We start from the raw sequence: 12967 nt of genomic DNA, 5'->3' as shown, positions 1-12967 counted from the left end.
TGACCAGCAGGAGTAGGCATGGCTGGTGTTCCCCAAAGAGGAAGGACACAAAGGTTTGCTTCTGACTCCTGGTACAAGAGGCTTTTGACCACTCCTGGTGACTGGCAGCATCATTCCATGAGTTGACAGCATCAATCCTTGAGGTGGCTGGTTTTTCTGTAATTAAAGGATCCTGACCCATGTTAGCTCAGCAGTATTTATCTGTATTTGCTTCCTAATTTTTAGTTACAATAAATAATCTTTAAGTCTTCATTTTATAAATGAATAATTCCAAATGAGAAACAGTGACCACTACACAGAATATACCATGAAAGAAACCAAGTGAGCTGTCAGAATCTCTCTTTTCTAACCTTGACTTTGAAAAAGATAGATCTGGTCATTGGCTGGCACATATTTCAGTTTACTTTTTGTGGTCAGTCATAGAAATATGGCTTATTAAAAGGAAAATGGCATTTTAAATCACATCTATTTGTATGTAAGACTTAGAGAAGTTTTGATCCCTCCATATAATTTATCATTTTGAAGTGAGTCATTTATTTCAGTGGCTGTGATCTATGACTTCTACGTCTAGAATGCTATATGTCATGTTAAAATGGACTAAGACTGCAGTTTTACGTGATAAAGAGCAAACATTGACATATTCTTTAGAAAAGCTTTTCTACACTCAAACTATTTCCAAGATATCTTCTGTTTACATAACTTAATGTAATGTGATCATCTTGAATTAAGATGATCACATCCAAGAGTTCTGGAAAAAGGGAAATATCTCCTTTGAAGTTGCCTTTCTTACTGTCTTTGGCTTTCCTATTTTTTCTGTTTTTTTTTTTTTTTTTTGAGTAAGTTTCAATAGTGTCACTTGCCCTAAATCTCTATTGAAAGTAGACATGTTAAAAGTAAATAGGAGAAATTCACACATTTAGCAAATACTCATATTTTATCAAGTATGAACTTGGCCATTAAGGCAAGTGTCTGGATATGAATGGAGTCTAAAAAGACTTAAGCTACCTACCATCTGTTAGCTTTGATTTTTCATGTCCTGTGTTCGTTTTAATTAGTGGACATTCTGCCTCTTTCAAATTATATTTTCTCTCCTGCTTCTCCCCTGCAATTTTCCCTTTAAAAGGTCACTGGCAGAGTTCATGCTAGCTCTGGTTTAGTTTCTGCCTCTAAGCTAGGAAACTCTGAGTTTTGCTTTCGACATGAAAAAAAAAAAACCATGCATGGATAAAAACTGGCATAAGTTAAATCACTTCATTCCCTTAGTCCTTAATTAAGGGAATTGCAGAAGTGTTAATTTAATTACATTTAAACACCTAATTGAAAATTTGAAGTCTCTAGCTTCTAGGTACACAAATAATCTGTGATAAAAGTTTCACAAGGCCTCATCTCAATTTTATAAACTGAAGCCTCGCTACTTGGAGGTGGGGTCTCAGATATTTGATAAAGTCCCATTTTGTTTCAGTGGTCAATATGTTGAGTCTGAGGCCGTATGGTATCACTGGCCTAATTTTTATTCTTTCAGAAATTGATACTACAACTGTTAAAGGTACAGTTGTACCTTTAAGAAACCAATTTGCAGAGGCACAAGCTTCAGAGGAGCTGCCTGAACTGCCAACCAAATGACGGGCAGGAGTACTTTAAATCCCTCAGGCAGCCTGGCCTGGTGCCGGGTGGCCACGTCACAGACCAGTGGTGGGGTGCTGATTCTGCAGGTACAGCACATGAACCCTGATTTGTGCTGGGGCAGCAGCTGAGCCTGGCAGGCTGGGAAATGCCATTGTGAGACAAAAGAGGGGGCATATTTTGTCTTTCCTATTTCCTGCTTCTAGTTTAATTGGGTCCAGGCCAGATGACATTTGGGTCCTGGCCAGATGACAAGCCAGGGCTCGACTCCCACTGGTGAAAATAGTGTGTGTTTGATTAAAGGCTAGAAATTGATGATATTTGATCTCTGAGTCCCAATATTGCCATAGGAGGAGGATCGATGAAGTGGTTTTCTAATCTGCGGCACTTTGCGGGAAGATGGCTGAGTACACGGGACCACTTAGGAATATTCTCAGGGACAGAGTTATTGTATTGTTTGCCAGGTGCTGTTCCAACACCCCTAAATGTAGCAACTCCATAATCTTTACCCTGACCCTGTGAGGTGGGGACTACTGGCATCATTTCTCCCTTTCTACACGTAAGAATACTGGATGGAGATGTGGAAACATTTGCCTGAAATCACATAGTTAAGAGTGGAGCCAGGTTGCCTGGCTCCAGAGCCACATTCCTATCCCTTAGGCAGTCACCATATCCCACTGCACCTTGAGTGAGACAGGGACATTTGTCTCCAGTTCACATGGGTACTTTGAGGTCAGGGAGGAAAAGGTCGCATTCCTGGTTGTCGGGGCTACCAACTATACTATATGTTTTACTTTTTAATTTTAAATGCACTATTTTCTTTTCTAGATATATTAGGAAGATCCAGATAAAAATATCCCTTCTCTTAAAAAAAAAAAGTTTTGTCTTAAATCAAAAATAGGGAAAGAAGAAAGGAAAGAGGAAGGAAGAAAGAAGAGAGGGAGGTTGGTTCAGCCCATGGGAAGCCTTAGTGGGAGGTAGAGAAAAATCTGAAGATGTTTCCACCTGGCTTTTAGCCTCAGGCAGTGGTTCCTGGCTGTGGCTGCCTGGCCCTGGCACAAGCCCCTAGGGTTCCAATTTCCTCCAGGTACTCCCAGATCTTGGGCTCCGATGAGGCCCCTCCTACTCTGTCCCTCCAGCACTGGGGAAGGAGGGTCAGGGCCAGTCACCCCTTGCCTACTGTTTCCTCTCTGGTTTTCCAATATTTCTATCACTCACAAAATTAGTTTCTTGTTTTAAACTCCCATCTGGAAATATTTAGCATAGTATCTCTTTACCTAGCTGTATCTTTTTTTTTTTTTTTTTGAGTTGGAGTCTCACTCTGTCACCCAGACTGGAGTGCAGTGGCCGCTCCCAGCCACCGCAGCCTCGACCTGCTGGGCTCCGGTGATCCTTCCGCCTCAGCCTTCCGAGTAGCCGGAATTACAGGCATGTGCTACCATGCCCGGCTGATTTTTTGATTTATTGTAGAGATGAGGTCTCGCTGCCCAGGCGCGTCTCGAACCCGCGGGCTCAAGCAATCCACTCACCTCAGCCTCCCAAAGGCGCGGGATTACAGGCTGAGCCACCGAGCCCGGCACTAGCTGTGTCTTGCCTCTCATGCCTTGTAATCCCTTTCTTAATGCAGCAGCATGGGCATTCTTCCTTCTAAGAGCAGAGCATGGGCTCAGAAATAGCCTTTCGATTCCTTTTCCAGCCCAAACATTTATAGAAACACAATGTTTAGTCTACCCAATGCTTCCAGCTTGTGACCAGAAATTAAATTACAAACCAGGAGTGCCAGAGAGCAAAGAAGTTGCACTTAGTTTAATCCTTTCCTGCCACCTCACACTCCCCACCACACACTCCCACACTCCCCATAATTATGTGGGTTGTGTCTTAGCTGGTTTATCTAGCCATAAATCAGAGACTCAGGCACTCTTTTCTTTTCCCTAAGAGTTTCCCACTGATTGGCAGATGCTGGGCACTTCTAGGGAAGAGAAGAGGAAGGAGGGAGGGGGACACAAGGTAACACAAAGTGTATTTGGTCCACTACCAAGGGGAGAGAGGGCCAGCTAGAAACCCAAGCTTCACCTGCATGCAGCCCACTTTTATAGCAAACTTTCACTTGTACCCTACAACTCTAAAATTTAAAAAAGAATTTAAATAAAAACAAACAGGTTTCCTGCCAAAAAGTACAGAAAAGGTGGTTTTGGTGAAGTCTTGCAACTAGCCAGTGATATCATTCAAACTGCAGGAATTCTCTGCAATGGTAATCCTACCGGCTGACACGCACCATGGTCCTACAATGTTACAGGCCCTGTACTTGGTGCCCAAGGGACACAGAGCTGAGTGAGACTTGGGCTTGACCCAAGGAAGAGGGCAGCAAGTGCCATAGGAAAGGACCCTGGGGTGCTCGGAGGACAGAGATGAGCCCAGCCTGCATGCAGTCTTTTTCTACTGAGGTCTGAATCTGGGGAGACTTCTGCAACAAAGTGACATTAAGTTGAGTCTTTTTTTTTGAGCCAGGTTCTCACTCTGTTGACCAGGCTGGAGTGCTGTGGCATAGTCATAGTTTATTGCAGCCTCAACCTCCTAAGCTCAGGCAATCCTTTCACCTAAGCCTCCTGAGTAGCTTGGACTATAGGCACGTACCACCATGCCTGTCTAACTTACTTATTTATTTATTTTTTTATAGAGATGAGGTCTCACTATGTTACCCAGACTGGTCTTAAATTCCTGGGCTCAAGCCATCTTCCCACCTTGGCCTCCCAAAGTGCTGGGATTATAGGTGTGAGCCACTGTGCCTGGCAAGTTGAGTCTTAAAGGATGGGGAGATAAAGCTGGGAGAAGGACATGGAAGGGAATTCTGCGTCTGAGCAGGGAGGGCATACAGGGGAACCAAGGGGCACAGCAGATGGTCTAACTAGACAAAACGGCCCCCTCTAGGGGGAGGCCCACCGTCTGAGTGATGGTCAGATTCTCGAAGCTGGATTCCCAGGCTTGTTCGTTTTCACATCCCTTCTGTACACATGCTCAGTCTAGCTTCTCTCTGTCTCCCTCTCCAGGTACAGGAGTCAGCTGAGCCGGTCCTCAAGGGGCAAGGAGGCCCCCATAGCCTCTGTGAGCTCCATCCCCAGCTTCTCTTGGCCTCCTGTCCACCCATTCTCTCCCCTTTCCCCTTTTTTCCAATTGCCCTTCTCCAATCCACTTTGGGGGTTTTACTTTCCATGCCTTTGGTGGCCCTGCTGTTTGCTTGCTTGATTTATACATTCCAGGCTGGATCCAAGATGGTATGGGATGAAAACCAAATGCAAATTGGCTAGAAAGAAAGGCCAGAATAAACACAAACTGAAGACCCCAAACCAACAGTTTCCAAGCCTGTGCTTACATCTGCATTGTCCCCCTAGGGCCGTCCATCTGGCTCAAAGCAATCCTCAGGGCCGCCCTCCAAAGACCTGTGGGGAGTTGGAGAAGGAAGCCTCTTTGTGCTTCCTCCTTTGCCTTTCAAATTAGAGATCAATGTGATCTCAGGGTTTGGCACAGGGACCCTGTGCCATGTCAGCGGAGCCCACTTTGCCTGATGTTCCCCTCCCTGCTGGGGTCCTCCTGCTACTGTGGCCCCATCACCACAGCGGCACTGTCCCTGTGCTCTTGGGTTCAGATCCACACCTGCTAAAGAATCTTCTGGAACTACAGTGCAACTCTCATCTGCCCTGGGAGCATGTGTCTGATCCATACCAGCTCAGATACCGTGGGAAGGGCTCTGGTTATTCAGCATGACCTCATGCATGACTTTCTTCCTGGGGACATGATCATTGGAACCATAGCCTAGGGGATTGTTTTTACAGGAACTGCTTCCTCTCAGTTGGGTTTTAGGAAGTCAGCGGCCTGGGCTCAAATCCTGCTTGGTTACTAAGATAGTTTTGTGACCCTAGAGAAGTCACAGCACCCCTCTCATCCTGTTTCTTCAGTCATTCAATAAATATTCATGCAGCAGCCACTGCTTTAGGCATTAGGGATGCAGAGGTCAGCATTATTGATAAGACATTTTAGAATTTACCGTCTGGTTATGGGAGCTACTCAGTAAATTAGGTTTTTTTAAATGTGGGGGGACTTTTGGAGAACAATTTGGCAAGATCTAGAAAAGTTGAAATATGACTGCCCTTTGATCCAGCAAATTGTACTTAAAGAAATGCTTAAACATTTCCACCAGGAGAAAGAATGAACATGAAAGAATGTAAATGCCAACTCCTAAGAAAATGAATATGTGATGTAGTCCTATAATGTGTAAAGCAGGGAAAAAGAAATGACCTAGAGTTGTCTTAAAGATGAACCTGCAGAAAAATATGTAAAGTAAACTGTCATCTAAGTAAAGTTAAAATGTACAGGACCAGGTATGGTAGCACACACCTGTAATCACAGCACTTTGGGAGGCTGAGGTGGAAAGATTGCCTGAGCCTAGGAGTTTGAGACCAGTCTAGGCATCACAGTGAGACCTTGACTCTAAAAAAAAAAAAAAAAAATTAGCTTAGGTGCAGGTGGTGTGCATCAGTAGTCTCAGCTATTTGGGAGGCTGAGGTGGAAGCCGTGGCAGTTAGTAGATACTAACAGGCCTGGAACTGACAAGCTTGCTAGAGAATGCTTACCACGTGTACTCTGGTCACCTGGTCACCTGGTTGGCAGAAGCACCTGGAACACTTGTTAAAAACACAGATTTCCATGTCTCTTTTAGATCCTGCATTCTAAAATGTTATAACTAGATAGATAGAGATATATGTATAGTTGTATGTTCAATATGAATTTAATTTTTAATGAGTACTTATTATGTTTCCAACACTATGCTTTGTTGTAATGTATGAAGCTGTAAAAGCATCCTGTGGTTATAAAAAAAAGTCTTAAGAACCACTGAGACTTTGGCTCTGATTTCATGACCCAGAGATCTGCATCAATATATCTACTTCAAGATTTTTCATTATAAAGGAAAAATAATCCCTTATTTGTGTAAGCTACTATGCTTGGAGTTATTTATTACTTTCTGCCAAAACATCCTGATCTGATACATACATTTTATTATTCTATTTATAAATCTAGTAAACGTTAATAAAATAAAGCAAATCTCATTTGAAAAGAAGGGGTTTGATTAACTTTTGATTAACATAAGTTGAATAAACTAAACTACCTTAAACCATCACTCATTCACAAGCTTTGTTTATTAAAATGTCTTAGCCAGGCTCGGTGGCTCAGCCTGTAATCCCGCACCTTGGGAGGCTGAGGTGAGTGGATTGCCTGAGCCTGCGGGTTTGAGACCCGCCTGGGCAATTTGGCGAGACTTAATCTCTAAAATAAATTTAAAAAATTAGCCGGGTGTGGTAGCGTGCGCCTGTAGTTCCAGCTACTTGGAAGGCTGAGGTGGAAGGATTGCCAGAGCCTAGCAAGTCGAGGCTGTGGTGGCCGGAAGCGGCCACTGCACTCCAGTCTGGGCAACAGAGTGAGACTCCAACTCAAAAAAAAAAAAAAAGTCTTAAACATTTTAAACTCCTTGTATATATTTATCATATCTGGTTTTCTATCTTGACACCCCGAATAATTTACATGACAAAATTACAGCCAATTAAGACAAAATGTTCTCATATACTTAAATGTCTTCTCTAAATCTAATAAATTAAACTTGTAGTAAATTCAAACCTTTCGACTTCAAATCACAAGCTTAAAGTCAATTTCACATTTTACATTGGAATCTTAAGCTTTTGAACATTTAAATCACTTAATGAACATATATGAGATTATTCCTAAACTTAACACAATACTATCAATATTATGGATTTGATTTCTTGCATTATCTCCAGATTTAATTCTACATATTCCCAGACTTGGAAAGTTACTTACTGAACAAGGGAACAGATTTACACCTCAAGGGATTCAAAGTTACTAGGTCAAGAACTCATGCCCATAGTATGGTGGGCATCTCAGGTTAGCTCAGGTTGCTTACAGCTGGAGTCAGAAGGCAGTAGTAGGCCAGCGTGGCTGCTCATGGCTGTATTCCCCAAACTTCAGGAAGCTGGGGTGAGAGGATTGCTTGAGCTCAGGAATTCAATACCAGCCTGGACAACATAACAAGACAACTCTACAAAAAAATCAGAAAAATTAACTGGGTGTGGTGGCACATGCCTATGGTCCCAGCTTCTCAGAAGGCTGAGATGGGAGGATTTCCTGAGTCCAGGAAGTCAAGGCCATGGTGAGCCATGAGTATGCCACTGTACTCCAGCCAGGGCAACAGAGCAAGACACCAATTCAAAAAAAAAAAAAAAGGAGAGGGAGAAGGAAAGGGGGAAGAGGAAGAGGACAAGAAAGAAGAGGAAGAGGAGAAGGAGGAGAAGGAGGAAGATGACGACAAAGAAGACAACAATGGTAGTACACCAGTGCTGGGAGAGAGCCCCCTGAGCCCAGTCTGTGGTGACCATGGCAACAGGAAGTGCCCAGTGTGCATCGTTCAGAGTTTGATTTAAGAACCCTCATTATAATGATCTCTTCATTATTATTTTTCATCTTTAATTATTAGAGTAGAAGGAATTTGGCATCTCCACCAAGGTTTGCTAGCTTTGTGATCTCATTGGCTTCTGCATGTACTTGGCACTTAGCAAACATTGCTAACATATTTTCATCTCGCTTTAAAGACATTTAAATGCCGCTGAATTTAATCCTGAACATTTGGCCCTGAGTCATGACTCTCAGGTCATGATAATAACACAAACCATTCCCCTTTCTTGTGACTTTTTAGTAATTCCCAAGATGGGATTATAGTATATCACATTTCATTAGAACTACTGTATTTAGCTTGGCAGAATCTCGGCTTCTGGTGCTATTCTTTCCTGAACCTGCCCCTGGACATCCTGGACATTAGCTGAAGCCACACAAGTAGGGACTAGATCTGATCTCAACCTCAGATCCATTGGCCACTCGCTCCCCTCCACTGCCAGGAGTTTCCTTGCCATTCCCACCTCTGGTTCTCTGCTACTTCCTTCTCCAAAAGGTAGGTGAATACCTGCTGTTTTGAATGTCCAGCCATTTGGAGGAGTTGTGGCAGTGGTGGCATCATAGCAGACAAACTGCAGCAACCTTTGTTCTAGACCTCTCTTTATCTGTACATATGTGTGGATTGAAGACATTACATCATCATTGTTCCCATTTCACGCAAATTATAACACTCTGCTGATACCTGGCAAAATAACAATTATATTCTCATACCTCTCAAGCAAAATATCCACTGAAAACTATGTGTGTGCTTTTCTTCCAGTTATACAAGGAGGGACCCCCCAAAACCAGAATTATCTTTGGGAGGGCGGGCCATTTGTAGTACACTCAGAATTTGTTCCTCTGGATCATCCAACGTTTTTGTTATCTGGAAGTTTTGAGACAGTAACATCACAATTTGCAGAAGAAACATTCTGAGCTGTGGCAAACAGGTGACTGGTTCTTCTCCTTGACAAGGCACCCACCCACACCTTGCTGAGTGTTCAGCAGTTTTTGACCAAAAATGGCAATGACCCCCATGCCCCATCCTCTATTAGTCACCCAATTTCACCCCAAGTGATGAGTTTCCCTGAATGAAGAAAGTTCTCAGAGGGAAATGTTTTGCTGATGTGGAAGACATGAAACAACAAACAAACAAAAAATGGCAAAAGCACTAAAAAGCATCAAAATTGAAGAGTTCAAAAATTGGTTTTGAGCAGTGGAAAAAGCACCTTGATGGGTGTATTGCATCAAATGGAGAGTACCTTGAAGGTGACTGAAATTTAGACATGTAAGAATAAATACATAATTTCATATAAATAAATTCCAGCTTTTTGGGGTCCGCCCTCATAGATATTCCCCAAAGATGCTTATAAAATATTTTTAAAATATCATATCATTTTTGAATAGTCTTTGGAAACTCCAATATTTAGAGAAACCAATTAGGGAATCATCTTTCTAAGGTGAACAATCACCCCCAATTTGTAAATTTGGCTTAAAATGGAGTACAGTTTGAGTCTGCAATAACCATTTCCCACCAATTTCACCCATCACAGAAGTCACTCTTCCTTTCAAAGGGAGGAGCAAATAAGTGGAAATAGAGACTTCCCCTGTACTTTGAGACGTAAGTTTCCATTTTGAGGGCAGAGGGAGGAATGTATAGGAAGAAGGCCATAACAGTTCCTCTTTACATATATTTGTACTGATTTTCTTTGGCTTAAAGTGATACTGTATTTAAAGCTGTGTCAGACAAGTATCAATCGATCTTAATGTTTCAAAAGAAAATTTGTATGCCTTTCACTATCCTATTCTGATTTCACCATGTCTTCAGCTTTCCTTCTCCCTTTTCTTTTCTTTTAACAAGTTTTATTTTCCAAATTCAGAGTTATTGATTTGAGGAGGAAACGCCAACATCTACTCACATCTGGGCCCCACCCCTTTCAGGCAAAGGAAGATGACACTGCACCACTTCCTAATGAGTCCATGTGATTAGTTCTAGCCAGTGGGCTGTGAGAATGAGGTAGTCCCTCCTGAGCCAAGGTAGGAGGTAATTGTTGGGGCGGGCTCCTCCAGTGTTCTCTTTTGCTGCTGCTTCCAGGAAAAAGGCAGCCCAGCCCCCAGAAGCTGCAGGACTGCTGGGTCATTCCATGCGGAACAATTGTCTTAGAGAGTTGCCTGGGCCTGCAGGGGACTTTGCCTGTTCAAGAAGTAAGCTTTTTTCATGTTAAGTCACTGATGTGTTGGAGTCATTGATTGCTACTGCCTCATGGTTCTCAAAGTTTGGTATCCAACCAACAGCATATGCATCATCTGGGAACCTGTTAAAAATGGAAAGTTTGGGCACTACTGAGCCCTACTGAATCATACACTCTCACACCCTCCCCCCCATTACCGTAATATAGGCTAGTTTGAGAACCTAGTTCTAACTTATCCTGGGCTAACACAGCTCTCAAATAAAAATTCCCTTTTGGCAAAGTAGAGTCTCAGGTGAATCTTATTATGTCCTTATGCCCTCTGTTTTTTTGTTTTGTTTTGTTTTTGTTTTTGAGTTGTGTTCTCGCTCTGTTGCCCAGGCTGAAGTGCAATGGCATGAACACAGCTCACTGCAGCCTTGACTTCCTGGCCTCAGGTGATCCTTCCACCTCAACCTCCCAAGTAAATGGGACTCCAGGCACTGCTATGCCTGGCTAATTTTTTTGATTTTTTTTTTTTGTAGAGACAAAGTCTCACTGTGCTGCCTAGGCTGATCTTGAACTCCTGGGCTAAAGCAATCCTTAGCCTCGCAAAGTGCTAGGATTACAAGTGTGAGCCAGCGTGCCCAGAGCTATTATGTCCCCTGTTCTAAGACCTCAAAACTACAAGAGGATCTATATGCCTCCCAGGCCACTATTTCTAACTTTGAGCATGGTAGTCATATGACTGTGTTTAATGAACACATACAAGGAAGTTAACAAGAGTTTGGGGCTACAGAGATAAAGAAGAAAATTATCCTGGACCCCACTGGTGACTGGGAAGAGCATGGATCTGCACTGACCATCATTCAGCAGCAGAAATTAGAGTGGATTTTGCTTGAGGCACCAGGAATGATTGATGATCCTGGTCCCTGAAAGACTCTCCAATCCGAGGGGCAGGCAGTCTGAAATGGATTTTACAGTCCTTCCCAGGGATTCCTTCCCCTCCTTGCCCACCCAGTTGGGTCCCCAGCAGCCATGGAAGCCTCTGGCATTTCTCTTAAGGTTTTCTTTTCTTTTGAGTTGGAGTCTCACTCTATCACCCAGGCTGGAGTGCAGTGGCATGCTCACTCCCACCGCAGTGATCCTTCCGCTTCAGCCTTCCAAGTAGCTGGAACCACAGGCATGTGCCACCACGCCTGGCTAATTTTTTTACTTACTGTAGAGATGAGGTCTTGCCATGTTGTTCAGGCTGGTCTCGAAACCCTGAGCTCAGGCAATCCTCTCGCCTTCGCCTCCCAAAGTGCTGGGATTATAGACTTGAGTCATCGCGCCCGGCTTCCCCTAAGGTTTTCGTTTTCACATCTTGAACTAATCTAGTTGGAGGACATTCCAAGATAATCAGATGAAATAAGCATGACATCTGCTGCCTCAGTAAGCCTCTAAGCCTAATGATGGACTTAGGAATCTTTTGTAGCAAATTGTTTTATATGACTCAAAGAAATGCTTATTTACCTGTGGTATTTCCACTCAACTTGACTGTGTTCTTTTGTTTCTTTGCTTTTGTACTTTGAAAATTTTCAAACACAAATTCAAAATAATAGTATAATGAAAATCAAATATGTTCCACCTAACATCTTACTATATTAGCTTGTACATTCTCTCTCTGAACACACACACAATCATATACACACACATCTTTTTCTTTGAGGTAAGTTGTAGATATTATGCCTCATTCCTAAATCCTTCAGTGTGTGTCCCTCTCAAAACTATAATATCACCTGACACCAAATCTATGTTCAAAGTTCCCCTGTTGTCTTTTATACCTATTTGCTTTTTCCTAAACCAAAGTCCAGTCAAGGCTTATACTTTGCCTTTGGTTGTTGTGTCTCTGGTTATCTGGAACAGAGCTTCTCAAACTCTAATGCATGTGCAAATGACCCAGAGACCTTGCTGAAGTGCAGATTTTGATTCCAGTGGAGTGAATGGGACCTGAGAATCTCTGATTCCAACAAGCTCCCAGGTGATGCCTATGGTGCTACTGGTCCAGGACCACACTTGAAGTAGCAAGGAAGTACAATCTCCTTCTGTTTCTTCTTTCCTCATGACTCCCCAAAGAGTCCAGGCCTATTTCTTGTAGAAAAATCTGTGTTCTTATTACTCCACCATGTCATTAACTTGTTTCTCTATCTGTATTTACCGTAAATTGAACTTAGATGTAGAGATTTGAGTAGTTTCCATTCACACATTTTTGGCAAGCATACTTCATAAGTAATGCTGAAAACTTCATAACACATCCCAACTGGAGGTACTTGAATGTTGGTTATCCTGCTGGTGGTGTACTAGGATTTATTACTTGGTTAAGCTGATGGCCAGATCTTTCCACTGTAATTTTTCAAATAAAATTTAAAAAAAATCCCTGCAAATAGAAATAAATAACCTAACTACATATCACATTGATTTTATTAACCACACAGAGAAAATTTAATTTAAGTTCTCAGTGGTGATATCTGCTGAGGGGCTGTCTGACAAGATAAAGCTGACTCCTCCAGGTCAACTCCCCTGGACCTACAGCTGCCCTGAGCCACGGTAACCTTTTCTGAAGAGGAAGGAGTCTCTCATCAACCCTGGTTACCTTTGTTCACCTGGATCCAAAGCAAGGCTGCCTTATGATGACAATT

The sequence above is a fragment of the Carlito syrichta genome, unplaced genomic scaffold, assembly GCF_000164805.1.
Source record: "Carlito syrichta isolate Samal-C Ts95f unplaced genomic scaffold, Tarsius_syrichta-2.0.1 Scaffold303116, whole genome shotgun sequence".
Lineage (NCBI taxonomy): Eukaryota > Metazoa > Chordata > Mammalia > Primates > Tarsiidae > Carlito > Carlito syrichta.
Note: the sequence above shows the minus strand (reverse complement) of the source record.